This window comes from Canis lupus (genome assembly GCF_048164855.1).
Source record: "Canis lupus baileyi chromosome 16 unlocalized genomic scaffold, mCanLup2.hap1 SUPER_16_unloc_1, whole genome shotgun sequence".
NCBI classification, from domain to species: domain Eukaryota; kingdom Metazoa; phylum Chordata; class Mammalia; order Carnivora; family Canidae; genus Canis; species Canis lupus.
In genome coordinates, this window is record NW_027326424.1 from 1,232,269 (window position 1) to 1,250,704 (window position 18,436).

General features: G+C 35.2%; 1 long non-coding RNA gene across 4 annotated transcripts in view; it reads right to left on the reverse strand.

The window, feature by feature from the left end:
* The window catches only part of LOC140629532 (uncharacterized), a 40,221-nt gene extending 22,575 nt beyond the window's left edge, over nucleotides 1-17,646 (reverse strand). For all 4 annotated transcript variants that reach the window (XR_012027393.1, XR_012027391.1, XR_012027392.1 and 1 more), the window contains exons 1-2: nucleotides 17,546-17,646; nucleotides 16,432-16,546 (exon numbers count right to left, since the gene is read on the reverse strand). This is a non-coding gene — a long non-coding RNA (uncharacterized lncRNA). The remainder of the gene's footprint in view (nucleotides 1-16,431; nucleotides 16,547-17,545) is intronic.
* Between the last annotated feature and the right edge of the window lie 790 nt (nucleotides 17,647-18,436).

The window sequence follows — 18,436 nt, forward strand, 5'->3', positions numbered from 1 at the left end:
CAGATGTTGACAATGTTTCTATTATGCATTCAGAATATTTGGGATAAAAATGAAAATTTTCTCCCAATCAAGAAAAATTATATATATATATAGAAAGAGAGAATTATGAATTTTATATATATAATAAATTTATGTATATATATACATTATATATATATATATAATATATATATATATATATAATGATGAACATCATAGATTATGAGGACCAGTAGTTTAGCTGGGAACAAATACTGTATCAGGCAAAATTCAGATTCTAGGCTATTTATGATGATCCAAGATGCCAATGATGACATTAATAAATTACCTTTGGAAGAGTATCATTAATAACTATTTTAAGCCTTTATGTGTCAAGAACTGTAATTTTTTTATGTTTCAAATGCTTCATCTAGAAAGCAGTGAGGTTAAAATTGAATATAATGTGCAAGGAAAGAGAAGTAGAAAATGTGGCTGTTATCTAACCCTGAAATTCTTTAACCACATTAGGCTAAATAGTTACTTTCCCCTCTTTGAAAATCACATGTTGTTATGTAACAGAAAAGTGTAGGTTTATATCCACTACTTTAGCTTTCCTGAGAGATAAAACTGAAGCCAGAATTGTCAAATACACACATAAACACACACACACACACACTTAATAAAATAGGTTATAACACAGACACATTGAAAAGGTAAATCTCTATCTCTTGTTCAACAAGTTCAAAAACTAGGATATAACTGCAAGACATTCACCTTGAAAACCCTGAGAATATAAAGTGTAATCCATGTTGGATGCCATCTCCTATCCAATTAATACTTGTTCCCTATCCTGTTACCATGAAAGCTTCATAACTAGTTCACAAGACGTACCCTTGGGACATCTGGACTTTAAAGGTGATGGTTAGCTCCTGTGAAATACAACCCACTATTTATGACCTCACTGATGTTACTGTGTAAATTAACTGGAATATAAATGGCTTGGATTTACCTAATCAAGAAACATCAAAGGGCTTTTCCAACTTTTGCCATTCACGATTGACTGTAATAAAAATCATACTCAAACAAATTCATTTCTTAAAAACATAAAAGGTGAGGGGCACCTGGGCTCAGTGATTGAGTGTCTGCCTTTGGCTCAGGTCATGATCCCGGGGTCCTAGGATGGAGTTCCACATTGGGCTCCCTGTGGGGAGCCTGCTTCTCCCTCTGTCTGTGTCTCCACCTCTCTCTTTGTGTCTCCCATGAATAAATAAATAAAATCTTAAAAAAAAAAAAGAAAAACACAAAAGGTGAAACATTTCCTCTAACACTTAATATTGTATCTGTTATCTGCATTCAGTGGCTTGAACATCTCATGCTAAGGAATGATACTCCATAAGAAAATAGTTTTAGAAATAATAACATGTAGAGAAACTAAACTGTTCACTTCCAAACAGAATGTAAATGACTAAGAAGCAATTACGATCTCCTCAGCTTCAAAAAAACTGAAATAGAATATTAATAATGAAAAGAAGTAGAGCTAGGATAAGAGGTTCATTGTTTAATGAGATTGTACTCGCAGTGCTCTGAACAGGGTCCTCAGCATCTCTACTTCCAGATCCAAGCTCTCATTCCTGGCACTCACTCTAGACGCTGGGAGTATCTCCTGCTGACACAGCTGAGTCCCTCTCTAGGATTGTCCTTGGCTGAAGAGAATTTATGTCTCCTCCTTGGGGATGGTCTATGTTCAGTGATTTGTGTCTCTGCATCAGGTCTCACTCCTTTGCCTTGACTTGAGGCATCTTGAAAGGACCATTCCAGTTGCAGAACTTCCCTCTGGATTGGCTAAACCCCGTGATGCATCTGCTTCTCCTTCAGTCCTTCTCTCCTTGCTCCTTATAGGTGATGGGCTTAAGACCTCTCCCAAGGAAATCTTTTGTACATACATCTCCATGTAGGGGTCTGTTTTTGGTGGGGAGCCTGACTTACAGAGAGTCAGTTTCTCTCTCTGAGCAGAGAAAACAGCACTTTTCTCATGAATAAACTTGGCTCACTTTCCTTCCAGGATCACCAGGAGCATTTTTGTCACACAACATTAGTCTTAATTAGTACACAAAAATTCTATTTGCAATCATTTTCTACATCATACTTCCATTCAGCTTTTAGAATCATGAGGAATTTCATGAGCACAAGTGAAACCAGGAGACTCAGTAAATCACGTTGGTTAATAGTGGAAAGAGAAAGTAGAGAAATTAGAACTGGTGATTTCGGTGTTTGTGTAATTATAGAATTACTGTTTTGTTATTGGGCTACATTCAAAACACTTTCTCTTATTTTTCTTCTTACTAATCTTTCATGGATCTGAATTTTATATAAACTACAAATAATGTGGAGATGGTATCTATCAATTTTAAAAGGGCATACTTCCCTAATATAATTTTCTAGAGATTAGAAAAAGGTGTATATTGATGCTTTTGAGTTAGAGAAATCACTAAGAAAAAAAGAAGCAAATTTTAATTTTCCAAGTTTAATTTTGATCATTTCCATTAGCACCAACAATATATGTAGCAACATTAAATCATCAAAGCAATCCTAGTATTTTTTTGCATAAAATCAGTAATATTTTAAACATTTCAAATCACCACCAAAGGAAAAAAAAAGTAAGTCATCCATTGGCACAAGCTCTATGCAAATGTTATATATACTCATGTTTTTAAATTGAACATATACTTATTTTAAATTAAAGCATCTGAGAATCATAGGGCCTGAAATATGAAATATACTGGTTAAATACAGTGGTATATTGGAGCTGACTTGCACTGGCTCATGAGAACCAATTGTGAGCATCTCTTTCCAACTTCGCCTTCAGTGATAGCACGTTTGTAGCTTAAAATGGACCATTGTGATAGTATTTACGTATAAGAAATCTGTAAAAAAAATACACATTAGGGCTTTAATTATATTTTTTCTGGTTGTTAAACTCTTACCAGGACTCCACAATCTGTAGACCAGATGATGGGCTCCAAATTAAAATATCCAAAAATAAAAATGGAAAATACTTCAAATAATTTATAAGTATTAATTAAAGAAGAAAGTAGGAGATCAGGGGTTTTCCAATGAATTCTTATTTGATTTCTATATTCTGGGGAAAAGATCTGTAGAGTGCCTAATTACTACACTCTCTCTATTTTTTTTTAACACATGCGGCAAATCATCATTAAAATGTTATAATTAAGGGGCAGCCCCGGGGGCTCAGTGGTTTAGTGCCGCCTTCAGCCCAGGGCCTGATCCTGGGGACCCGAGATCGAGTCCCACGTCGGGCTCCCTGCATGGAGCCTGCTTCTCCCTCTGCCTATCTCTGCCTCTCTCTCTCTCTCTCTCTCTCTCTCTGTCTCTTATGAATAAATAAAATCTTTTTAAAAAATGTTATAATTAAGAACTTTTTTATTAATTCAATATTTCAAAGAGTATTTTTTCTCAGAAAAACACATGAGTTTTCTCTAAAGATGAGAAACAGAAGTGCAAGTTTTTGTGAAGATTCAACAGAAAAAAAGGAAGGATTTTACTTTCTGTCTTTACTTGTGATTAGCCAATCCTCCAGCAGTTTATGCTTTATTGGAGGTAAGTTTGACAAGTAGTGTTCAGAGGAGATTATAGCAATGCTTATAATACATTTGACATATGTTATCACAAGGTAACATTTAAAAATACCTCCTTCAGGAATGTCTAGCAAAACTCATTTCATTTATCCTAACATTTCTTTCAGCTCTTGACTATCAGATTAAAAATTACAATTTCGTTGTATGTTTATTTGGCATTAAAAGATCACAAAGCTTTGAAAAGATTTTTGAATTAGGTCTCTATTATGACAAAATGAAAATGATTGAACTAGCACTGGTCCTCAAATCAGGAAGAAGTAATAAGGGAAAAAACATTTATTTTTCTGCCCTTACAAAGAAGTTATAGTACCTAGCTAACAGATGATCAAAAGTAATTGAGCATCAAAAGGATATCTGAAAATAAAAAGGATCTGACATGTTTTATAGGAACCTGAATTCTAATTTTCTTTCCTTTTCCTCTTTCTCTTTCTTTCTTTCTTTCTTTCTTTCTTTCTTCTTTCTTTCTTCGTCTGAATTGCCTCTGTTTTCTCTGGATACCTTTAATTTGTTTGTTTGGTGTCTTCAGATTGGAAATTCTTATTCAAAATTCTGGTGATCCTCTGGTATAACTCTAGAAAAACCTTTGGAATTCCATAACATACATATAATGTACAAGATGCATATTAGTTAATGGGTTTGCATGTGGGGTGATCAGACTGAAGCTGGCCATTTAGTTAGAAGTCCCTCTGGCAAGTAAATCACACCTCTTAGGTTTTAAAGCAAACAATTCTTTAATCTTCTTGAGATGGGGTTCTACTCCTAGTTGCTAAAATTCCAGGTGGAGGATATGGGAAGGAGTTTGAGAGACTGTATTGGTTTTTGATGCTGCATAGCAAGTTACCATAAACCCAGGGGCTTAAAACACATTTATGATCTCTAAGTTTCTGTAAGTCAGGTGCTGGCATGACTCATCTGGGTCTTCTACTCCAGGTTCTCTTTTGACAGACTGAAATCCAAGGCTGTGGTCTTATCAGAGGCTCCAGTGAGATAGATCTACTCCCAGGATCCCTCACATTGTTGGGAGATTTCTTTTCCTTGTTGTTTCAGAACTGAGGCTCCCATTTCTTTCAACTACTTTGTGTATACTCAGCACTCCACTTTACCTCACCTCTGGGTAGTAGCCATAGTCTGGAGTCTAACTCTTATGAGATTTTTAGGGCCAGTCAAACTCTTAGGTTGCAAATTCTTCCTATCTGCCAAGTCTTTTCCTTTCCTGAATCTGCAGTTTTCTTAAAGTCTGTTGAAATTTCTGAATTGTATTTGCGTTCTCTCTATTTTTTTTTTGTTTTTGTAGAGTTTCTCCTTTTCTTTTTTTTTCTTTTTTTTTCTCCTTCTTTTAATGTTAATTTTATTGTTATTTTAATGAGGCTGGGGAGGAGAAGAAATCTGCCATATTTAACTTGCTGTTTCTCCTTAAGATTTTGGATTTTTCCTTTCCTTTTTTTTAAAAAAAAAAAATCTGTTTATTCATGAAAGACACAGAGAGAGAGGCAGAGACATAGGCACAGAGGGAAGCAGGCTCCCCACAGGGAACCCCATCCAGGCCCTGTGATCAGGGCCTGAGCCAAAGGCAGATGCTCAACCACTGAGCCATCCAGGTGCCCTGGATTTTGCTTTTCCCAATGCTATGCCTGCTCTCTCATATCCACAGTATCTCATGGGAGGATAAAACCAGAGCAGTGTCTCTGTTTTTCCAAATCACATGAAGCATCTTTTCAGAGTTCTTGCATCAGAAAATATAGAAGGAAAATAAAATAGAAAGATTAGCTAATGACAACAGTTAGATACAGGAACTCTTAGGTCCTGGAATAGTCATGGTCAGAGCAGGTATCCCCAGAAAAGATCTGATGGGAGCCCCAAAGCCTGGAGTGCCCATGGGCCTCAGAGAAACCCACTTTTTAGCCAGAGAAGTAGCCTTGCCTTCTGGCATCCCTTAGACCACTCATTAATTAGTACACAAGAGGAAGTACCTTGGCATATTTCACAAAGATAGGCTACACAGTCTTTGCAAGTGCAGTACATGCGACAGCAGCAATGTGTGGAACTGTAGCCATCGCAGTTCATTCTGTGTCACCCAGTAGGAGAGGAAGGTCAGGATTGCATTTTCATTGTGTCCATGTGTCTCTCCTTCAAATCACTAAGGACCAAATGCATTACCTCCTAGTGACACATTTTCGCCCCTCAATAAGGCATTAGAATTTGATAAAGGGAATGCAAAATCAAACAAGAGCAAAGAAGAATGCTGTGCAGACTTAGATCTGTTAAGTATAACCAATTTAAAATACTAGAAAATCTGCATCAGGTGTCGGAACGCCCTCCCCCTCCCAAATCAAACCCAGGTCCTAATATTAACTTCTATAACTAAAATCCTGTTGAAGTGGTTATTCCACAGTGAAAAAGTAAGCTACCCCTGAATTTATTCACATTTCCATTCTTTGGGATGGAGATACTGCTTACAGGTTTGTTATGTGAGTATTTCCTAGTTGCTAGCCTTAAGAATTTCCTAATATACAGGGACGCATTCTCATTTTTTGTCTTGAGTTAATTCTAATAGATGCGGCATATGGAAAGTATGCATGTAACGGTGGGAGTGTATGTGTTTCAAGGAAAGTTTTTGAAAATTATCCTAAAAATTTTAATTTTAAAATTAAAATAATTTAATTATTAATTGCTGAATATGCCCGACAACAAGTATGGATGTTTTGGGGGAGGACAAATGAAAGACCTCAAGAACATAATTTGACCAAATTGTTGCTACTGTGATTCAGTTCTCTCCCCTAAACACTAAATATTCCTGACTGTCTCACATAGTTTGGTGACACGGAGCTAAAAAGAACACTATTCTTCTTTTGTAATTAACATGGAGTGGTAGGGACCATACATTATTCTCTTATCACCCAGTGAGTAAATGATACTGGGCCCTTCCAGTGGACCCTGTTTATCCACCTGCAGCAGAAGCTCAAACTGAAATAAGCAATTTGGGCCTCACATTCTCTTCTCTGTTAACTTGACAATGTCCTGTTTTGTATTTGCTGCAAGCCACACCCCGAGACTTCAGAATGCACTTAAAAATAAAAAATAAAACACTTGCCACATCCTTATTCAGCAATTTAGAAATCCTCTAATTATTAATATTATTTTTTCCTATAGAGGGATATTGGCTTCATACAGTGAGCACTAATCTTTGTTTTAGAAAAAAATGCAAGTCTTAGCATTTCTTTAATCTATGTCTTTTAAGGGTAAGCTGTTGAAACTTAGAAAGGAGAGAAAAAAAAAAAAAAAGGACTGTATCCAGCGATTATTTGGAAAAAAAAAGAATGACCTCAAAAATTTGAACTTAGATGCATGAAAGGAAATACATCATATATATTTTTTTCCTATGGGTGATGACAGGGCTTAAGATGCAAAATGCTATGCTTGCCTGGAAAAGCTACCTATTTAAAAAAAAAATTAGAGTTTAAATGATCTCCTGGGTACTACTATGTTACTCAGGACTGTCGACACAGAGAAATGAGGCATTCCAGTTACTGAAATGTTGAGAAATGGCCCAAACACTGCCAAGTGCATGTCCCCTACCGTGAGCCATTTCTACTTTCCCTGGACACTAGCCCAATTATGGAGTGATAGTCATTCCAATGCCAAATATGGAGACTCAGGATGCCAGGCCAGAAATGTCCCTTGATGTTTTCCCCTGTACTCATTCAAGAGAATGAACATATAATTGTTAACTGTGATAAGATAATACTTCGCTCACTCTTGTAAAAGTGTCTAAAAAAGTCTTCAGATTTTCCAGCAACATTTGGATAGTGATATGTAGTATATGGTGTGTGCCAAACTCAAAGTTACAAAGCCTTATTCTTGGCAACAACTACAAACAATTTCCATTTTACTATGAAAACTAAAAGAACACACAAAGTTACAGTCTTCTTCTCTGGGGTATTTCCAACGTGTTATCCTAGAGTAAGTATGTTCTTCTTTTGAATCATTTTTCCACCAGAATCACAAGTAATGTAAAAGGACAATTAAAATGATTATTCTAGAACATAAAACCCTCACAAAAGAATATTAAAATGTTACTTATTTTCTTTTGGCTGATTATAAAAAATCATTTAGAATGGTACATTTAGAAAGTAAAGTAAAAATATGATAAAATGTCACCCGTAGTTCCTATATCCAGAATTACAAGTAATGTCATTGTTTTTGTGCATGTATTTCCGGATAGATATGTATGCACATGTATTTTGTGTCTATGCTTTTGCATGTTTATTTTATCATGATTTGTGATCGTACTGTGTAAGTTACTATTTAAGTTTTCCCTTATCATGAACATTTTTAAGGTATCTGAAATCATGAGTGCAGATAAATTTTACAAAATGCTTTGGTCAGAAAATATTTATGTGTCATCATAAGCAATGGCTACCATAAGCAATATAATTGTAGAGTGACATATCTGGAATGGTTTTTAAAAGTCTTTAAATCTTAAAACAATCTATCCATAAAGGAATGTTGGATTTACTCTATAGAAGTTTGGACCTTCATTTACCTGCTTTTGTAAGAGAAATGCCATAGGCTCGGACTATCATAATTTTTTTTCTTATGTGGATGCTGTAATCTGGTTTCCATTTTGACTTATTTTTCCTCTTTGAAAGAAGTGGCAACCTGGTTTTCTTGAGTATTCCATTGAGTCACTTCATGTATTTTTTTGGTACAATTTATGTTCCCTGTTTAGAACTGTGTTACACAGGATAAATATTTTGAATAAAAATATACTATGTACATCAGTTTATATATTCCTATTGATTTTATTTTTGAAATGAATTTTAAGTTCACTTATGAATCAGGTGTCACTTCAGGTATTAAATTCCTTTGTCCAAAGTGTGGCCACCGCCTTGGCTATGCTAGGAATGTAATCCTCTCTGGACTAGATAGTTTCTATTTGTTCCTCCAGATTCACTCTGCCCTTCCTTTTTTCCTGTGCTCTGTCTTAGGAAGCTGGTCTTTTGGGGTTCAGACACTGGGAAGTTTGTGTCGAAGTCAGGCGGTGGGAGAAAAGTGAGGCCAGATGCCTCATCCACAGGCTCCCTCACTGTGGGGGTCCCTCACTCTCTCTCTCCTCTACTTGTGACATCTTATCTGCTTTGTCCAAATCCCTGTCTTCTGGTCTGCCCAGAAGCTGGCTCTGTTCTTCTGTGTTTTATTTGGTAGAGAGGAGTAGACTTAGAGTCACAAGATTTAGGGGAAAAAAAAAAAAAAAAGCAAGAGAACATGGCCTATTTATACTAAAACATTTATAACATTTATTTGTTATTTACTTGAAATATAAATTTAATGGAGCACCTTATATTTTATCTGCTGATCCTAGGAGTGATATAATCATTTTGCTGCCCTCTCATGCCGTTTATCTTTGTGCTTTCCTTACCAGACCCCCACATGGGTCCTTTGTCAACCAGATGTTCTCAGGTTTTCCTTGTTTGATTATTCCATTTGTTTCCTATTAGGAACCTCACTGACACACTGTCTCATCAACTTTTCCATCATCAAGCTAAGTTTAAGATAAACCAATTTTAGGTGTCTTTACTTGGTGTATCTTGATTTGTACCTGTGTTAAAAGGAAAGGATGTCTGTCCCATCTCAATGTAAAAACAAATAGTCATGAGCTCTTTTAGGTTATAGAATGCAATACATTATGTCAAAAATGACAGAGAAAATAGCATCTATAGTGACCCTATGTCAGAAATCCCAACTATGCCGGGTTAGATCTGGAGTATATATGACCCAACTTAATTATTCATACAGTTCTCTTTCCATCCAGGTTAGATCTAATGTATTACAGGATCAGCCCAAACATCATGGTGAAAAGCTAAGGAAAGTATACATTGTGTTCTTGGCATATTCACTATATAACTGTGTGTCCTTCAGAAAGGTAGCTAGCTTCCAGGGGCACCTGGGTGGCTCAGTTGGTTGAGCCTCCAACTCTTGATTTCAAATCAGGTCATGGTCTTGGGGTCATGAGACTGAGCTCAGCATTTGGCTCCACATTCAGTTGGGAGTCTGCTTGAGATTCAATCTCTCCCTCTCCCTCTGCTCCTCCCTCCACTTTCTCTCTAATATAAATAAACAAATCTTTAAAAAAAAAAAAAAAAGCAAGGTAGCTAGTTTCCAGAGTTCATAATTTACCTATGAGTAATGTAATTATAATAGTGTGAATGCCTTAGATATTCTTTTTTTTTTTCAAAGTAAAGGATATTTTTACTATCAAAATCTTTGGGTTCTGTTTCCTCATCTTTAAAACAAAGAGAAGGAAATGATTTGGTATGGGCAGAGCACACAGAGGATGTTCTAGTTGTTCGTAGCCATTGCACACATAAAATAATGTGTTACTTGATTACCAAATCTGAGTGTGAGATGCTACTTTGACTAGATTTAGGAGTAAAATAGCCATATGATTTATTATCCAAAGCAGGCAATTAAAAAAAAAACCCACCCTGCTTTATTATTATACAATTTACTTATACTCAAGTGCACCCATTTTAAGTGTATCCAATGAGTTTTGACAAATACACACACTTATGCAATCACCACCCCTATCAAGATATAGAATATCTCCATCATTCCAAATGGTTCCCTTATGTCTCTTTGCACAGTTTCTACCCACAATTAGCCCAAGGCAATTCTAGGCTATTTTCTGTCATTGTTGATTAGCTTTGCAAAGGACTTGTGAAATACAGTTTATTTTATAAATAGTCCCAGATGGACCTCTAGTCAAGAAAGAATTTCATTTACAATAAGAAGTCACTCTGGAAATTAAATCATAAATGTAAAGAGGAACATCAAATTCCTTTTTTGTCCTTCCCAACTTCAGAGATTAGCCATTGCAGAAAATTGCCATTTTATGAATAAGGGACAAAAATGTACATTTTTACTTTTTTTTGTTACTTTTTAACATTTTTTTACATATTACATTTTTATATTTTTGCTATTGTCATACTTGTAGCTTCATTTAATAATTAATGGTGACCCAATGCATTATTCTAATACTCTACAGAGAACATATGCTCTTTGTTTCTTCTTAGTAAGTTGGATTTTGAAATTTGATTTAGTAATTTTAATTATTATATTAGGCAATGGTAGGAAGGCATGTTTTGCTTCTGGCTTGTTTAAGTCGAGAGAATTTATTTTATCTTCAGCCTATACATTCCTCAGCCTACAGACACACACACACACACACACACACACACACATATACACAATTCCCTAAAATAGGAAGCAAACTCTTCATCAGTGAAAAAAAGTTTGTTAGTTTATAGTGCAGGAAAAGGGAAAATAGGAATCCTATTTACATTTTGATTAGAGAATTGTTTTTTGGGGTAGGGGTGGCCCGTTCTTTGTAATTCAGCATGTTTACCAGCAGGCCTGACCTCTACCCACTAGATGTCAGTAGTAAACCCCCTCCAGCCAGGCTAATCAAAACTCTCCAGACCTTGCCAAACGTACCCTGAGGGGCAAAATCACCCTTTGGAGAATCACTTTTGGGAGTATTGGGATGTATAACATTTTTTACTCTCCTATTAAGATAGCAATCAACTAGAAGTTGACCTATAAGATTCTCCTGCGGCTTAAATCATTGTTTGGCATTAATATTGCTACATATTAATGTTATGCATTGACATTTTTGCCCACTAACATTACGCCCATAAAAACGACGTCAATATGTACTGTGGGATGATAGGTAAAGCAGGAATCATGGCATTTATTATTTTTTTAAATTAATTAATTTTTTTTAATTAGGGCAGGATGCAATGGACAGATTTACAATTAATTAGGAAAAACTTCCAAGGGGTGGAAGATTTCTTTCTTTTTTTTTTTTTTTGAAGCAATAACATGCAATAAAACTATCATAGGTTACATTAAATTTTAATTTGTATATGAATTAGCTAGTTTGCCTGAAACATCGAAATCATTAATCCACTGTTGTTCTTCCTCAGTAGAGGAGCAGTGAGAGCGGATTTCCCCAATTGGCTCGCTTTGTACAAAGGTAACAGATCCAAGATCTGCAGTGCAAAGAATTTGGAGAAACAAACAAGTGAGCAAGCCATCAAAATGTGAGAAGTAGGAAAAGCCCTCATTTGGATCAGGAAAGCATGTATCAGCCGTTTATATTTAGTAAATTGTTCAGAACACAGCTCGTGGCTTCCTATCAGTACGAATTAGAGATAACCTTTCACTATAATAAAAAAAAAAAACAATTAGATTGTTGCACTCGCTGAAATGCACACATGTGACTAAGATAAGTTCCCAGGTTAATTCCTCTAATTCATCTCTCTTTCTCCATGGACTCTCAGAATCCAGATTATTTAACCCTGAGAGGAAGTATGTCAAGACGGTTCTCACCCTTGTGCTTGAGAACTAACGTATTCTGAGATCCCACAGAGGACAGTTTCCTTGTGATTTACCAAGTGAATGAGCAGCGTGGCTGAGAAAAGTACTTTACCCTTCTACTTGGATGGCCACACGTCTTGGCCCTCAGCTCTTTGCAATTTATTTAGAATTTACTTATAACCTGTGTTCCTGCAATAGTGGCCATCTCTACATACATGGAGAGGAGAGGTATCCACAGCATGGATTTACCAGAGCAGCTTTTTAAATGAGTTCCCAATTTAAGTCTCCATCATCTTCCTAACCTGCCATTTGTGAATGAGTTAAATTTCCTAACTTTATTTTTCTTTAAAATAGTATTCTGATAGTATTCTATTTATAAAAATAATTTTAAGAGCATTTCAAACTTCCACCTCCAGCCACACACACACACACACACACACACACACACACACACACTTCAGAATTCAGTTCAATAGCCTGTTTTCCTTGCTCAATGCTTTTTCTTATTTATACTACTTTTCAGTATTAAATTCATAAAGTATAGAAGGTATGCCTTAATAGATCTATTAATTATTCACTCTTTTATGAGCAATTAAGAGCATTGGTTTTGCTCTTAAAAGTATGTACCCCTACATATAATGCATTTATATCAAATATCCTGAGACAGATTTTCCACAGATTACAAACTCATTTTGCATATCTCAATTTATAAACTTTGTTAAAAGATACCTTTCTCTTAAAATATGGAATTTTTATAGTAATTTTCATTTTTTGCTACTACTGTTGACACTGGGGTCTCCCAACTTATAGTTAGGTGCAGAATGCCTCTAGATAAACATCTAGCTTTAATAAGCCAAGGTGGGGAAAAATGGTTATTTCAAATTATCTTAATCGCATCTTCCTTGAGCAGACTTACAAAGTGACTTCTGTTGCAGCCTAAAAAGCCAGTTAAGAATGTGTGTGTGTGAGAGAGAGTGTGTGTGTTTGTGTGTGTGCGTATGTGTGTGTATGGGGAAGGTCAGAGGTTGGGCAACAAGGAGAAATTTGTGTCAGGTTATGAGTATGTAAATTCAACACATTTTCAATAGTTTTTTAGAGAGTTGTCCCCATAAAGGATATTCTGGGAGATTTGGTGTGCTGTGCATTCAATACATTGTAGCGTCTTACTCTCAGGAGCTATGTAGATTCACACAATTGAAAAAGAATACTTCTAAAATCAAGGGTATTCAAGTAGTTGGAAGACCCTAGTTGTTGAAAGGAGCATACCAGTGTAACTGTGAACTCTCCACTGGAGGGGAATAAACTTTTCATTACTAAGTAATTCCAAAGATGAATATTCCCTCTTCTTTTTGACATGCTTTTCTTTCTTTCTTTCTTTCTTTCTTTCTTTCTTTCTTTCTTTCTTTCTTTCTTTCTTTTCTTTTCTTTTCTTTTCTCTTTTTTCTGTTTTCTTTTAGTATCAGTTTGGGACTTTTGATGCTTTAACCTTACAAAATTCCTTGAGTCTCCAAGCCCAGTGGGTTCCTCTTTCCATGTCATGCAGCAGTTATTTTTGTTTTTTCTTTTGGTGATGCCACATATTCACTTTAGCTCTCATAGTTCCCTTCAGTGCTCCATCAACAGTCCCCATCTCCTTTCCTTCAGTCTCTTCCTTATCAAATTAACTAAATCTGCAACAAGCTAAGTCTTTAGAATGTGACACTTTAATTCTGGTTTTAAAACTCAGTTTCTTTCATTTCCTCAAGGGTAAACCCTTAAATTCTTAGCATGCTATTCAGACCTTCTACTGTCCAACAATCCATCTTCCCTTTTAGTCTTTTGTTTTGTTTTTCATCTTTCTTTTTAATCTTGTCTGCTCTTTACTGCTAGCTAGTCAATCCAACAATCCCTGCATTATCTTACTTCCTTTCCTTTCTTCATACTTACCTCTCTTGCCTAAAATGCATTTGCTCCCATTTCAAACAATTCTTCTAGGCCCAGAGAAAAAGTCCCCTCTTCTATGCAGTTGTCTCAGTTCATTCATGATGAATGTAACCTCTCTCTCCTGTGAAACTACATGAGCCGTTGTCCTCACCAATGGAACATACCTTGTCTTGTGGCACTGTATACATATATCTTCAATTATTATTTAACTAACCTATGTTGATAGCTTGTTTGCCCAATATGATGTCATGCTTTATTTTTTAGCTTAATTGTCCATTTATTTATTTTTTATTTATATTCAAGAAATGATAATGGATTATGAAGAAAAGAAGGATCTAATTAAAGGAGGGAAAAAGAAAATTAATCCTACAGATTTCATGTATGTTCAGTAGAATTAGGAGCTATTTAAGACCTAATCAAAAGAAGACTGGCTCTGTAAGACAAACATAAGTGTTTTTCAAAGCTTACTTGGGTGATGGCAAAGGACAGAAGATATTGTTATTGTAATATCTGTACTTTGAGGAATCATTCTATTAGTTTACCAAATTAGATAAATGAGAGATGAATTAGAAATTATAATAGACTAAAAATATCTACCAAAGAGGAACCATTCATTAAAAAATGTTTATTTCTCCTTGTACCACTAAATGCCAAGCATGAATCCTATTATGATAAATCAAGTATGGGAAGAAGTAGCTGTTGCCTTGAACTTTGAGAAAAGTTTTGTTGAGGTCTTATGTGAGCCTTGAAGGATCACAGAGATTACAAATCATGGAGAAAGGGAGTCAGGAAGTTTTGGAAAGTGGCAGGCAAGAAGGGGAGAATAAAACAACACAGAACTTCACAGGATTCTAAGAAAACTGCTCTAAGAAGATATTAAACTAGAATTTAGTACTTGGCTTATGTCATAACCTGTTCATGATAAGAGGAAATCTTTTTAAAATTAAATATTCTAAGGATAGGCCTTGCAGATGTGGAAAAATGTTAACAAGATGATATTTTAAATTTCCTCTTGGTTAAACTTGCCTACTTGTAGCCAGTATTAAAAGAAAGGAAGAGGAAAGAAAGAAAGAAGAAAGAAAGAAAGAAAGAAAAAAAGAAAGAAAGAAAGAAAGATCTCTTTCTCTCTAGATCTAGCCCATTGTTCTCTCTTCCAACAATTGGTGACCCAGAAGTATAAAAAGCTACCCCCTAGTGTAACATGTTTTGCATCATTTTGGTACATATATAAAATGAAAAAGGAAGTCTGTGGCCTAGTGACTAATGTTTATACCAATATGGATTTTATGATACCACATGCATTAATGTTAAAATGACAATAGAACTCTACCCATATAAAGATTTCTACCCCAGTCTCCTGAAATAGACAGAAATTTGTCCCAATTCAATGGACTTTGTTATTAAGACATTACATTTTTGAATTAGATGTTTATATTAATAACTGGGAAATTGAATTCAAAATAAATCACTTTTGAAATAGAAAAACATTTTAACAAGGACCTATATTAGTTTCCACTACATAATGTCATCTACAAACAGTGGAAAATAGGTTGCGGGACTTGAATTTAAATTAACTCTTTTTATATGCAAGTAACTAGTCAAGAGAGACCAATGCCATACAGGCCAGGAGTTAAAACAAGGGAAATTATTCTTCTGGAAAATTTAACACCTGGGAAATAGATCCTATTAAATAAAAGACATTTTATAGGAGAAATAAAAGCCTAACCAACGTTGTGATGATTCCAGTTGGAGAAAGGATAATATGTTGTCTTTCTACACATTCTGAGAGCAAGAAATTTCAGAGAATATTGGTTGAGAGGGAAAAAACTCGGAACTTTTCACACTAAGTAGACACAAACCAGATTAATATTAAAATATTTCCCCAAAGCAGTTTGTGATTTGATATGCCAATTAAACTGTGGCTTTTTCAAGATACCCTACTCACATATATTGTTAAAAAATTTTACCCTTAAATGAGTAAAAAAGATTCAAGAAATATTCAATAATCACTATCTGCAATGTGTCATTAAAAACTGTAGTATGTTCTTTAGAATTTCTATTTCTCAGAATTGTCATCACATTGTTACATTTCATTTTCATTTCTAAAATTAGGTATAGTTAGGTTAAAGTAGTTATTATATTCTATAGTTACCTGTATGAGACAGGAATTTGGGGGTATAACCATTCAAATCAATTTTTGTTCATTTAAGTATCAGAAAAGAAGCTTATTAATAGTGAGCAATGTCTCTAGAAATCAGGGTTAGAAAGTAGGCAACAAGTGGAATGAAGAAATGGAGACTTTAAGGAACCCAGGATGAGATGTTTGTAATCTCTCTGGACATATCCGTCATACCTTTTCATGGAATGGCATTATTTGCCAATAGTGAATTCAGGTGAAATGATTGTGTTAACCTCGGAAATTTTCTCTCTCTCAAGCTGATGAGAACCACTTAGCCATTCTGTCCAGCTTTTAGGGGAGAGGATCTTATTGGTCCCATTCCTTTCAAGTGCTTACCCTTGTTCAATCAACTATGTTCAATTTTGGCTGCCGGAGACACATTCCATTGGGTGTTGTGGCCAAGAGAAAAAAGTCATTTTGAGCTAAGCAAACATCACCTCTGGGTATCAAGCTGAAAAAAAAAATAGTAAGATTCAAGCATTTGCATGATTAAGATCCCCATAGTCAGTGGTAGAGTTAATTTTAATCTAATTAACCTTTCTCACATAACTTCAGCTGCAAGATCTCTATCGATGAAAGAAATATTCAAGATTGTACCTGACTTAGGATCAGTTATCATTCCTATTTTCTTTTGTCCAAAGGGTTGATATTTTAATACTGTAAGTGTTGACTTATTATGTGAGGTGTTTTAGTGGCTTTTTCCCCCCCTCCTTGTCTTACTCCTCTTTGTGTATGTGTATATGCTCTGTGGTTGTGGAACAGGGACATGGTAGTACTGGCAGAGATTTATCACTGAAATTATATTTACCATGGCATTACTAACAGATGATCAGGTAGGGGTGTTATTACCACTATGTAATTCAATTTCCTTTGAATTTTAATATGAATCTGGACTTTGTATCCTCAAAATGGTATTTCAAAACATGTTTGTATAGCTCACTACTTATAAAAAAAGAAAACTCTTTGGCAGCACAGTTTACGTTTCCAAATCCTAAAGATGTGATCCTGAAGCTCCCTCCTGAAGACAAGATTTTCAGAAGGATTTTAGAGTATTTAGTAAATCCTCTCTGCTTTCTCAAATGAAGCATGATTCCATATTTCTTATAGCAATTCTGCTTCTATGTAAAGTGCAGTTCTAAGAATGAAAACATAGGAACCGGGATTAAGTACAGTTTTTAAATCTCCAGATCATGAAAGATAATTGTGAAAGATTATTCTGTCCATTAGCAAATACTTCTGAAATGACACAGCAGACAGGAGATAATTCATTTGGAAAGTCATTCATTTATCCTTTCCCCTTAGGTCACAAGGTGTTTAAATAATTTTGTAGAGGAAGTAGGAAACAGCTGTGGTAAAATTGTGGATTTTATGTCTTTCACTCTTTGGTGTGTAGCTGCCAAAATTAAACCATTAATAAGATGGAGACTAGATGAGGTTGAAATGTACAAACCTGAGCCCCTTCTTTGGGTGAGGCCTATAATGTGCTGCTTTTCTATTCCATTGTTCCCACAGAACACTGAAGGTACATGAGTTAAGGAATTTTTTTTTTTTTTTAGCTTAACTCTTTGCTGGAGTCACAATGGAGCTAAGCAAATAGAAGAATTCTGAACAGGGTCTGGCCAGTAGTTTATGTTCCCCATGCCTCTTCTCACCACCAGATGTAAATTGAACACTTGAAGATATTTTCAAAGCTTTTAGGTAGATGGGATATAATAATTTAGTGCACTGAAAGAAGAGATTGTTCTAAATAAAGAAATAAATCTTAAGGTACTCTAGGGCTTAAGAACAGGACTAAAGAGATCCTATTCTGGAATGTTCTCAAATCATATTCTTAAATGTCCCGATCTAGAAATTGATATAAATATAGATATAATATAGATTCACAAATATAAGATGAATTAGTGGGGAAGTTCATGGTACAATAAACTGATTATTAATGTGAGGCCATAACCAAATGAGGTCCCAATCTCAAAAGAGATTAGTCTAGCTGCCTGGAAACTTTAAATCGTATCTCTGAAAATAACATCCAACACCTAATGGAACAAATATACCAGAGAACCTTAGGTATAATCAGGCAGACAGCAAATAGCAGCATTTATTTTATAAATTATTTAAAGACATCATAGATAAAATTCAGACCAATGTAAGAGGATTGCAGAGTCATAGCATTTTATCAGCAATAGGAAACTTTGGGATTAAATAATCTCATTACTGAATAGAAGGGAAGCAAAATTCAGAGAAGTTGATTTACTTAACCAAGATCATACAATGAGGGCAGGACAGAGAAAACTTTGTGTTCCATTTCCACTTCAATTCCAGTGTTGTTTCTACAAAGCCAGGT